The sequence below is a fragment of the Aedes albopictus genome, chromosome 3, assembly GCF_035046485.1.
Source record: "Aedes albopictus strain Foshan chromosome 3, AalbF5, whole genome shotgun sequence".
Classification (NCBI taxonomy): domain Eukaryota; kingdom Metazoa; phylum Arthropoda; class Insecta; order Diptera; family Culicidae; genus Aedes; species Aedes albopictus.
This window is the reverse complement of record NC_085138.1, coordinates 16,907,194-16,916,173: the sequence shown is the minus strand read 5'-3', so window position 1 is coordinate 16,916,173 and position 8,980 is coordinate 16,907,194.

Here is an 8,980-nt window from a genome sequence, read left to right as displayed (position 1 = left end):
CTATGCTTAGAAGCTTGGACAAAACAGGAGTTCTGCGAGTCGATGGCTGAATCGAACAATAACAAGCCACATAAAGTTCATACGAAGCGAAGCATCGAGTCGTGTAACCGAGAAGTCATCGCATCACGTATCTTGTTGTGCTCGGCTTCCAACAGCAATTTCTTACCGTGAACACCGAGACAGTGTGCACCGAGTTGAGGCAACGGTTGGACATTCCGAGGATGCGAACAGCAGTGCAAAGCGTATGTGGTAGTTGTCTTTACTGCAAAATGACGAAAGCAGCTTCCGTTCCACACATGATGGGACAGCTTCCAAAGGTTCATCTGACTCCTTTTATCCGCCCATTTCCGTACGTCAGCGTAGACTACCTGGGTCTATTACTGCCGTGTGCAGCATAGTTGTCCCATGTTAATAGGGATTCCCATAGAACATGGGACAACTATGCTGCACACGGCAGATTAGGAGTGAAAATTGGTCGCAGCACAGTGAAGCGGTAAATATGTTTGTTCATTTGGCACACCGTTGGAGCTGTTTATCTGGAGTTGGCGAATGATCTGTCAACGAGATCTTGCATAATGGCGTTCAGACAAGGAGCTCCGCGGGCCGTGTTCTCGGACAACGGTAGTAACTATGCGGGAGCCAGCTGTCAGTTTATCAGAGGAGATTCAGAGGATTAAGACCATCAACGGGGATCGTGCGGCTACGTTTACAAACGCTCGTACGCAATGGGATTTCAACGTTTCTGCAGCCCCGTATATGGGACGCCGATGGGAACGGATGATCAAATCCGTAAAACTGACAATGACATCCACATCCGACACCGACAGTCCGCATTATCCGAATAACGAGGAGGTATATTCGAAACCATTATGCTGGAAGCAGAGAAGATTGTTAACAGTCGTTCATTGACATACGTACCTTTGGAAGCAGCAGATCCAGAAGTGCTCACTTCGAATCACTTCTTGCTGTACGGTTCAAGCCGCATCAAGCCGTCAGTTGATCAGTCAGTCTGTCTACGGGACATCTGGTCAGTCGCCAGGAGCATCTATTCTATAGTTAATTGAAATCTTCATTTATTCCCGTTGAACTCATTTAACGATTATACCATTGTCGTGTCATGTCATTGTCACTTGTCACATGTCACAAGTGTCCTGTTGAGGCCATCAGCAAACTGACGGGGTGTTTGAATTCCACCGCACTGCAGTGCACTGGTAGTCGATCAAGCTATATGATGAGGCATCGAAATGAACACTTTGTACTATTCAAAACACAACAAACCAGATAGATTACACCTTTTCCGTCATGTGCTCTTCTAGCTATTCAGGTAGTGAACAAAGAAATTTATTATCTGCTTTGTCAAATCCAATTACAATACCTTTTGTATATTGCATACAATACTTCATGCAATATGTGCTACCAGAACATTCTTTGTAGACACAATAGGGGAAATGGGGTATAAATAGGACACCTTCAACTGTATCAAATTAGTCTGAAACATATCGAAAAGTGTTATACACCCTCTCGTGTCTTTAATTCCCATCCTGAATAGTATCCGCGGGAACATGTCCAAAGATAAATAAATTCTTCAACAACTTCAAACACATCCCCATAAATCACTACCTCAGCACTAACACCACTAGGGCTGTCTCTGTCTCTACCCGCTATCATATACTTCGTCTTGGTAGAGTAGAGTTAATCGTCAAGTCTATCCTTGCTATCTCTCTCTTCAGAGGAGCATACGCTCCCGCCGTTGCCATACGATTGATGCCGATGAGATCAATATCGTCCGCAAAGCCAAGGAGCTCGTGCGACCGTGTGATTATAGTGCCAATCATCTGCCAATCATGCCAGGCCGTATAATCGCTCCTTCGAGTGCAATGTTGAACAGCAAATTTGAATAAGCATCATCCTGCTTCAATCCATCCAAGGTCACAAACGAGATAGACACTTCGTCTGAGATCCGAATACTTGATTCATCCAGTGTTGCGCGTATCAGCCTAATTAGTTTCGCCGGAAACCGGAACGTTTTTACTGCGGTGGATACATTTATTTTCTGCTCATGCCACCCAGTAACGCTCCCGTTGAACCTGGTGCTGGCCATTCGAATTCTGGCGGCATTCTTTTCGTTCCTAACTCGTTGACACTCCTCGTCGAAGCAACCATTACGTTGGCGTCGCTGAGCGGTACCCATCACCTCTTACGCTGTTATTGTTACTGCTTCATGGATAAATCCCCCTAAACTGATGACATCTCCAGATCCGTTGGTCTCTCATTCTCTCGTCGAGTTTCTGATGGTACTGTGCAGCAACCCCTTCGGCTGACAAGCGTTGGATATCAAAACAACCGCATCGTTCTGTTGTTTATTGAACATGACGCTGTATAATCGCGCTCGGATTTTTGCGGCTACAAGATAATAATCCGAGTCAGTGTTCGGGCCTCTGTAGGACTTCACATCTACGCCGTCCAAAAAATGTCGCCCGTTGACCAACAAGTGGTATATCTGGAAACAAGTTCAACCACTTGGGTGTCGCCAGCTGTGTTTTTGGATATTCTTAGGTGCGAAGTAGGTACTGCTGATTGTCATCCCACTAGTAGCAGCGAATGTCACAAGGCGCAAACCATCATCGTTGGTAACGAAATGAAGGCTTTCCGTTCCAATGGCAGGTCGAAGAAACTTTCTCTGCTGATCTGCGCATTTGCATCTCCGATGACTATCTTAACATCTTGTTTTGGGCACTCTCCGTAGGCCTGATCAAGGCTCTTATAGAACTCATTCTTTATGTCATCAGGTTAATCATTCGTTTGCGCATAGTTGCTGATTAGGCTGTAGTTTAAGAATTTGCCCTGCTCTTCCTCAATACGCAGATTCGGTCGCTTATCTGCTTCCCGATCACTATGAAGCCAACTCCACGTTCTGCCCTATCGCCGCCGTTGTAGTAGATGTGGTACTTGAATGAAATGCTGACGATAGGATTGAAGTTCGTGTACTCCGGTTTTAGGCCAGCGTATTTCCTAGATAGCTTTCATTCTGCATTAACGCCGATATTCTGCTGTTCACGAGCCAGGAGCCCAACACGTGCAGGTTCATTCAAAGTTCTCTTCTTTTCACGTTCCAAGATCCAACTTTCCAATCGTTGTCGTTAATTCGTTGCCTGGTCTGTTGCCGTTAAATCAATCTGTTGACTCTATTATTGCTTTCCTTGGTGTAGGAAGGTTTTCAGCAGGCTGCCTTACCAGGGTCACGCTGCATACACCACGTTGAAGGGTCTGTCACCTTAGGTAAAGCTTTCGGTGGAGGAGCATTTCATGCTCAACCGCTGGATTCCAGAACAGACGCTGTTTGAGCCGCACCTCCTTGGTGAACAAACGCTTGGGACGCACCTCCTTAATCTAGCTGTAAACAGAAGGACAACAGTACACAGGCCGCACTATCAGTTAAGTACGCAACTCTTAGGTGGTGTTCTTATGGCCGATTTCTTCACCTCGGCTTAACTGGTAAGTCAGGCTTACCCATATAGTTAAACCTGGCTTAACACTTAAGCCAGGGTGAAGAAATCGCCCCTTAGTCATCGCTTAACCCGTGGAAGCATGAGGTAGGAACTTGTGAGGATCAGAGCTATGATGGATGCTCTCCTTCTTGACTCACCCGGCCCAATTCTATCTCTTCTTTGATGTTGAAAAAACAATAAAGCTTTGAGTTCCCATATCCCAGCTAAACAGTGTTGATTCAACACCCAACCTGGTGCTGCTGAACGCGTTCAAACTTGACAGTAAACAGGAAGTGTTGACCTTTCGGATTAAAAGCCAAATATTTAATCAAATATAGAAATTAGCACTGCAAACTAACACCAATTGACATCTATGAATCAAATTACAATTCTGATTAATCAACATCGAAAATTGTGTTTGCAATCGGACAAAGCATTTACACTAATTATACAACAACTAGTCCGAACCCGGGTCGTAAAATCGCCCCCCTAACCACCCCCGGCAGATGCGCTGCCATTAGCGAAATTGAGCTGTGACATTTTTAATTAGTGTTATTCCAGAAATTATTTACGCTCTAAAATTCTCAGCGCGAAAATAAATTTCACCCGAAATGTTGTTTACAGCTTTACATCATCGTCCTCGCCCAGCAGCCAACCATCCTCCGCGTTCCAGCTGGTCCTCTCGTTCACCCAACTAGCTGGTGCTGGACCCAGAAAGTGGACACGGCCAGGCTTTGAATTCAATTATGTCCACACGCCGGCCGCGGCGAGCCAAGTGAGCGAGGGAGCAAAACGAATTGCGGACGACTCCGACTAAATGAGTGGCGACTGGCGAGAGGACCGGACCAGTGTCCTGGGCAATGGCGAAAATCTTTTTCCCGTTAATGGTGGGTGTTTCCCCGGGAGGCAGACAATCTGGCGAACACAATCTTGCCCGGTCGAGCGTACGACGATATGAAGGAATGAATGACTGACTGACTACGAACCCTGGCAACATTCCGAACGTTTGGGTTCTTCGTTATCACCAAAGTCGTTTTCCAGTGCAGGGATGCCAGCTTCGTTTATTTTTTTGCAAATGACTTATGTAAGATTTGAGGCATGCTGTGGCATACTTTCAAGTGTTTAAAATGTTTTTAAAGCTGTTCGGTAGTATGAACAAGTAACACTTTGGTTTTATACCGATTTCAAGTAAAATTTAAAAACTAAATGTTAGAATATAAACCTGAAAATGATACCTAGGCAAGACATTATTGAAGCTTATTAATTGACTTCTCAATGGCAGTGGAATAACTAATGAACATATTGAGAAACTACTTAAGGAGCTGTTCATGAACCACGTTGACTTTTTGAAGGGATCAGTTTGTACTATTGAGAAAAAAAACATTGATTTAGCATCACTGATTCAATGGACATTTTCCTGGCCACATCCCAAACAAGATTTCCAGTCTAATGAAAAGTCGACATAAGTCCAGCCGAGTCGCAAATGTCTGAGCCTTGTCGGTCGTCGGTCGTTCCTGTCCGTCCAGCTATGTAGATGTTTGTGTCCACTCGAAAAACGCCTTCGCTGGAATTTGTTTGCAACTTGTAAAGCGTAGGTCTAAGGCGTTCGTGGGGATAACAGAGGAGCAGGTGCTCTCTCTCTCTGTCCTTGGGGTAATTGTTGGTTTATTTCTTCCAACACTAAGCTTGTCCTTGTGATGAATTGTTTTGCTTTCGTCACCCGCAAGTTGGCACACAATCATCATCGAGACCCGCCAGTCTCGGTCATGGATTCCGCGAATGGCGGTCAGCACGGCGGCAGTTGTTTATCATCATAAGATTGGTAAGTTTGGGTTCTTACGCTGATTGGGCGCAAGATTTCATATTAATTTGTTTTGATGCTGCGTTTGTTTTGATTTCGTAAGTGGCTTTTATGTGTATCCAATTTTAGTATTCAGACACGCGGAATAAATAAACACTCATAATGGCAAAGAAGTTTTATTGTCTTGGTTCGAACAGCTATAAAATTCTTGTCTCGTGTGTCGTGTCAGACGAGAGATGATCTATGGAAAAAGATTAATTCTATAGTCTCCTTTACTTTAAAATTTCTACAATGATTCCTAAAAAAATGGAAATCATTCCTTGCAATTAACTTTTTCACTGAGGAAATTCTCTAAAATATTTGAATTTTTTCTTGACATATTTCCTTGTTAAATTTCTTGTAGGATTTCGTTGGGTTTTTTTTTAAGATTTCTTATGAAGCTAATAACAATAATTCTGGGATAACTTCTGACATTATTGTAATGCTTTCCTACTAGTCGTAGTATTCTTGATTTTATCTGTAGGCACTTAGGTCCCTTAAGTGCTACATAAAAGATTTTCGATGCTACAAACCAATAGATGAATGAGAAATTAGATCGCTAATGGCGCTGTTTCCAATAAACTAATTGAATTTATTTCATACCTTAGATGTATTTATTCATTATTTTGATATACGTATATGGTAGTGAATGTTTTGTTTTGGTCTTAAAAAGTTATTTGACACTTCTAGTACCGGTATTAACGCTGTTAGGACGTGGCAAACTAGATGTTAGTCACACGATCAACCGCGACATTGACATTCTGGTGGTTATTTTTCTAATTACAAACCCTTTGGAACATACTAATTCTAATTTGTGTTTTTTTATGTCATGTATTTATATTCTTCTGTTAACTTAACTTCTGTTGCATTTTTGTCAGAACTTCCTCAAAGTTTTTTGCCTTTCTCGTACACTAAGTGTACTGGAAAGGCTATATGTTCACTCCAAAAATAACTTTTTGATAGAAGGCCCGGAGAGTCAAATCACATATACCAATCGACTCAGCTCGACGAATTGAGGTGATGTCTGTGTGTGTGTATGTGTGTGCGTGTGTGTGTGTGTGTCTGTATGTGTGTGTACAAAAAAACTCACATCACTTTTTGGCAGTAAACCTCATCCGATTTCAATGACAGACGGTTCATTCGACGCGGAATCTGGTCCCATTGTTTCCTATTGAAAATGGTTCGGATCGGTTCAGCCGTTCCGGAGATATGGCCATTTAGGTGTTCCGGAACGTTACCCCTGGAAGGGACCAGATATGAAAATGCACCAAACCCATGCAAGCGACACATCAAACCACGGCATTTTAGATGACCTGATGGACAATGAGCAGGAAAATCATCTCAGACCATATCTGAACCGGTAGTGTTCCGGAACCGGTTCTAGTCGTCCCGCTGGAAGTGGCCAAATATACAATTGAACTAAACCCATGCATGCGGCACATCAAACCACGGCATTTTCGATGACCTGATGGATAATGAGCAGGAACAGACCATATCTGAACCAGTAGTGTTCCGGAACCCGATACGGGGTTCCCGCCGAAGTGGTTAAATCTGAAAGAGAAACAAACCCGTACATGCGTCACATCAAATAGCGGCTTTTTAGATTACCTAATGAACGGCCAGCAAGTGTTTCGGAATCGGTTTTGAGTGGCCGGAAGAGGCCAAATGCAAAAGTAAACCAAATCCAGGCATGTGACACATCAAATCGTGGCTTTTGCGATAACCTGATGAACAGTTAGCTAGAAAATAGCCTTACTTAGTGTGACAACTGGTAGTGTTCCGGAATTGGTTCCGTGAGTCCCGTCGAAATTGTCAAACCCTGCATGTGACACCTTCGGTTGAGCCTAAGGGGGCGCTCAAAACGCTTGAAGTTTGTATGGGAAAACTTGACAAAATGTATGCAGAAATTTTAAGTTTTCGAATTTTGCCGCTAGGTGGCGCTGTAAGCGTTCAATAATCAAACCCTTTGGTATTATTGTATGTGACTATATGCCAGAGAACTTTGTCGAAGACCGCGAAGTGATCAGACGGCTGTGAAAAAAGTTATACCCTAGGCAAAGTGAGGTAAAGTATTGAGATTTCATTATTGATATTATTCCTTTACATGTATTGGAAAAACAACAATAAAGTTTATCCTCACTTTACCTAGGGTATAACTTTTTTCACAGACGTTGGATCATTTTGCGGTCTTCGACAAAGTTGTTTGGCATATAGTCACCTACAATAATTCCAAAGGGTTTGATTATTGAACGCTTACAGCGCCACCTAGCGGCAAAATTTGAAAACTCAAAATTTTTGCATACATTTGGCCAAGTTTTCCCATACAAACTTCAAGCGTTTTGAGCGCCCCCTTAGGCTCAACCGATTTTGCTCAAATTTTGAACGTAGCTTCTGGGAGTCCAAAACAACTGATTGAGGAGGTAAGACTTGCCATTTTTTGAAATTTTTGTTTTTCATATAAGTGTGGGCCACCTTAACCTACACACAACACGAGCAGTAGAACGAAGATCAATAAACATAAGAAAGGGTCAAATCAATGTCATCTGACACGACGACATGTGTCTAATTCTAGCTCTACGCATAGATTTTCAGCCAATTCCAATTATGAATGTTAATATTAGTTTATTATTGCATGTTGCATTGAATACGACACACAGATGGGCAACATAGCTCTTATTATGGAAGAAGACAGGAATAACAAAAGCCGAACCGTCTCCCGAAGCCGCTATCGTGGTGAAGTGCATTCGTTTGACATTTTTGTTTCGAACAGTAGTTTGATTGCTTGTGTTGCGAATGTCGGAGACAAAGGAGGCCGAATATCGACGAAAAGGTTCAAATGACTGTGATCTCTAACAAGACTGATCACGACTTATCGACAACCTGATGGAAAATAGGGTCAGACCACATTAGATTCCCGGTAGTGTTGCGGGATCAGCTGTGGCTTCGAAAGTGGTTAGAAGTGAAAGTGAAGCAAACCAATTCATGCGATATATCAAATCGCGGTGATTAGGTAAAGGTGAATAAATAGCAATAAAATATTCTCAGACCATAATTGGGACAACCGGTAGTGTCATGGTCCATGACTCGTGGAATCAGATCCGGCTATCCCATCGGAAATTACCAAATATAAAAATGAACCAAACCCATACATACGACACATCAGATCGCAGATTTTTTGATAATCTAATGAACGGTTAGCAAGAAAATAGCCTTAGATCACATTAGAGACTAGCTGTTGTGTATTGTGTAGCAGAACCAACGTTCATGTGAAAAATTAAATCGTGGCTTTGTTTAATGGCCTGATAAATATTAAATAGTTCTAAGTTCTCATATATGAGAACAAAATATAGACAAAACTATAGCGATCTCATCAAATCGTACCATTTCAGATTCCTAAGGTGTAAATTTATAGCAGGATGGGTCAACGTTAAATGGAAAAATAAGAATTTGATCGCTGTTTTAAGGAATTTTGAGCTCTAAAACAATGTAAAATAAGTGTATTTGGTATGGAAAATATGTTCGGAGTCCACCAGAGTATCCAAGATAGCGGTCCAAAGTCAAAGATAATGGCCCAGTATTCAAGTTAGTGCCTATTTTATAGGATTTTTAATTCTTGCATTATGGGCATATTTTGTATGAAAATATGTCCAGA